Below are 3,880 nucleotides of genomic sequence, written 5' to 3'. Positions count from 1 at the left end.
CTAGCATGTAACACCTCATATCACTTTGCGGCCTCACGCATGGTATTCCCACGGGTGTCGCCTTACCATGCTCGGGACCGTTTGCGCCTTTTGGCACACGTATATGATGGTGTCGCTAGCATCCATATGACAATGAACCCAGGCTGACATGGCTAGTCGTGAACCCGAAGTGGCACTAACTTACAGGGACATGCATACATGACCCAGCATCGAACGTGTCGGTCATCAGCGAGTGAATCTGGGCTGTAGCAACTGGGCTAGCAGGACTCCGGTAAACTGGGCTGTAGCGGGCTAACAGGTATCCGGTAGACACCGCGTGACATTTCCCCGAAGGGACAGACACAGGAACGAAGAAGGACACATGCCGGCCAGCCTAAGTGTTCCGGAGCAGTTGGAAGCTACCAGGGCTCAGTGGAAGCACTAGGAGACATTTCCCGGTAAGAGAGGCTACTAAGGATAAACAACTAGATAGTCAGATCCCACACATAACAATACACATTACACATATGCATAACATGCAAGTATGTGATGTACAACATGGAATCACAACATAACTCAACAACTCATATAGATAAGGTTCAAAGAGCCATCATAGCACTTATTACAAACAGGGGTCACATGACCCAACATTCAGAGCAAACAAGCAACAAGCGGAAGCATTACATGTCTGAGTACAAACATCTACAAATGAAAAAGGCTGAAGAGGCTGACTATCTACAACATCCGATCAAGATCGTAGCTGAGGTACAAGCTACTCGTCGAAGGCCACGGAAACACTAGTAAGGCCGAGGTCTCTGCTGCAAAAACATAAATAAAGCAACATGAGTACAAAGGTACTCAGCAAGACATACATCAGATCCTATCCTACATGCATTTGTATCAAGAAGGTAATGTGGGGTTTAGTTGCAGCAAGCCAGCTTTGACTCAGTGGCTACCCTGTTCTACGACTACGAGAACTTCTTTGAGGTGATATGGCGCACACGAGTCCACTGATCACCACACAATACACTACCATGGATTCATCCCCATCTCCCTATGAGAAGGCCATCCATAGCACTCACACTTGTCTTGAGCATTTTAGAGTATCCACTTCAAGTTGTCTATGTACCATGTAAGCATCCAAGAATTCCATAACCGCGGACCCGGCTATTCCAATAGATCATGTTAACCCTGCAGGGGTGTACTTCTTCACACACGCTCTCTCCACTTACCGCCATGCACACGTCATGTATCTCGGCAACCTTCAAGCGGAAGCCTAGCGAGGGTGTCGGCCACGACCTGACTAACCACACAAGACTCTAGTCCAGGTTTATCGCCTATTCGGCTTCCATCCGCAAGGAGATCCGGCCAGGGTGCCGCTCACGGCCCCAAATGATGTGTGCAGGGTTCCCAAGCCCACCTCACCGGATGGATCTATGCTTGGTACACCGTGCCACTTGTGCCTAGTCTGTCCCAAGCCCACCTGGTCGGGTGCCACTTGGTAGACTACTAACACTACCTACAAACACCAGAATCTAGTTGCGACTCCTGGACAGAGATCAAGTTGGTTAATAAGTAGAGAGGGCTTGGAGCGCCCGGAGCCCAATGTGTGGTAGTATCGAGTCATTGGAGAACATACATAGAACTCAGTGCTTAATGACGGTTCCAGTGAGACAACCCACCATGTACTCCTACATGACCTGTCACCGCTACCTTTACCAAATCGTGTTCACACACTTAACTGTCAGCACCAGAACATATCATAACACTCCAATTCATTCCCAACAAATCAGACCTGACACAACTCTAAGCAATAGCAGGCATGGAATGGTAGGAACACAACATGGCTCAATCAACTCCTACACATGCTAGTGGGTTTCAACTATTTACTGTGGCAATGACAGGTCATGCAGAGGAATGGGTTCAACTACCGCAGCACAAAGTAGCAGTTGAAACGTTGTCGTCCTAATGCAATAACTGAGAGCAGGAGCGAGAGAGTAGGATTGTATCGGAATGAGCAAGGGGGTTTGCTTGCCTGGTAGATCAATAGAGGAGGCACTGCTTCACAGACAGGTACTCTGGAACGGTCTCCGGACCAGGACCCATCGAGAAGGAACAGTTTCGGCAATCAATACACAAGCATATGCAACAATATGATGCACGAAAATGGCATGTAGATGTGATGTTGTTTGTGCTAATGCATCTAGCAATCATTTGGTTGAAGTTCATTTGAGCCAAGAGTTCAAATGCAACTCCAAATTAACTCTTTATAAATGCCATTTACATGTTTTCACTTATACAGTAGGTATAAGTTGGTTTGTCATGCATGAAACTAGTACAGATGGAAAGATTGCATTTTTCTGATAATTTTGCATATATAAATTATTTCAATCTGAGCTACGGTTGATTTTGAATGATACTTTGAAGTTTATAGCATTTTCTGGATTTTCCTGATTTAATTTAAACCCAAAAAAGAATTAACTGCATCAGCCTGACGTCAGCGTGATGCCAGCGAGTCAACGTCGAGGTCCAGGTCAAACCTGCCATGTGGGGTCCACACGTCAGTGACACTGGAACTAATCCCGGTCAAACTCTGCACTGACTGGGGTTTGACCAGGTGTGGGGCCTACTGTCAGTGGCTAGGTGGGGTCCAGCTAGCGGGGATTAGCGCTAATCACCTCGCCACGTCGGCTGTCGCTGGAGTTCGGCCGGAGGCGACCAAACCCGCGGCGGCAACGTGCCAGACTTGCACTAAAGGCAATGGGGGGGGCGGCTAAGGGCACCAGGTCGTAGCCCGGGCTCGTCCACATCCAGCGGAGGTGACGTGAGGACGCGGGATGGTCGGATCTCGCCGGAGCAGAGCTTGCGGTGGCGTCCGGAGCTCAGCTTCGAGTGGGAGCGGGCTGCGGGGCACGGGTAGGCCACCCGAGGGGCTCTACGGCACCCTCATGGCACCAGGAGCACGGTGACGCGCTCGGTTGCGGGCTGCGGTGGCTAGGGCGACGGCGGCGACATGGACTGCGGCAAGAAGATACGGCTGTGGTGGGGAGAAGGGGCTACGACATGCGGGCAGCTAAATGGAGAGAGGGGAACGGGGCAGGAGCTCAGTGCGGTTCCTATGGAGGCTTCGGCGAGCTCGGTGGAGGGCAGACGGTGACGTGTGGGCGGTGGAGATCCACGGTGGCCGGCGGTGAAGAAGATGACGGTGGCGATGATGGAGGCCGTTCGGAGGTGCGTGGCTCGACGGAGAGGACGAGGGAGGCGCGCCAAAGCTCTTGGGCACGTCGAAGAGGCGAGGCCGTGGCGGTGGGCGTGGCAAAAGTGGCCGGTGGCGGCGGTGGCGCTCGGCCGTGAGAGAGAGAGCGAGGGAGAGGAGAGGAGAGGACTGGGGAGAGTGAGAGGGTTCGGGGGGCGCGTGGCATCGTCCAGACGCATCAGCGGAGGGATAGGCAGGCAGGAAGGGAGGAGGTGGCGCGGTGCGGCATGCGCGCGTCGGGCACGCGCCCGTCCTTCTGGCGGGAGGAAGACGACAGGGGAGGGGGGATAGGTGGGCTGGGCTGGCCAACTGGGCCGGCCAGGCCGCACAGTGTCGGGCCAGCACAGGAGCTGGCCGCTGGTAGGTTTTCTCCTATTTTGTTTTTCTTTTCTATTTTCTGACAGTTGTTTTGATTTAACAAAAATACTAAATCACTTTATTTTCTTATGCCAATTTTTGTAGGAGCTAGTTATATTATTCCAGAGCTCCTCAATCAACTAGCATAATTTTTGGACATATAGTATATATATATAACATATATATATATCCAAGGCAAAATAATTACTGGATTAATCCAAATGACCAAAATAAATACTTATGAGCTCCTAAAAATATTGGTTTGATTTTTATCTCTGTCCAATATTT

The sequence above is a fragment of the Triticum aestivum genome, chromosome 7B, assembly GCF_018294505.1.
Source record: "Triticum aestivum cultivar Chinese Spring chromosome 7B, IWGSC CS RefSeq v2.1, whole genome shotgun sequence".
Taxonomy (NCBI): domain Eukaryota; kingdom Viridiplantae; phylum Streptophyta; class Magnoliopsida; order Poales; family Poaceae; genus Triticum; species Triticum aestivum.
This window is presented reverse-complemented; position numbering follows the sequence as displayed.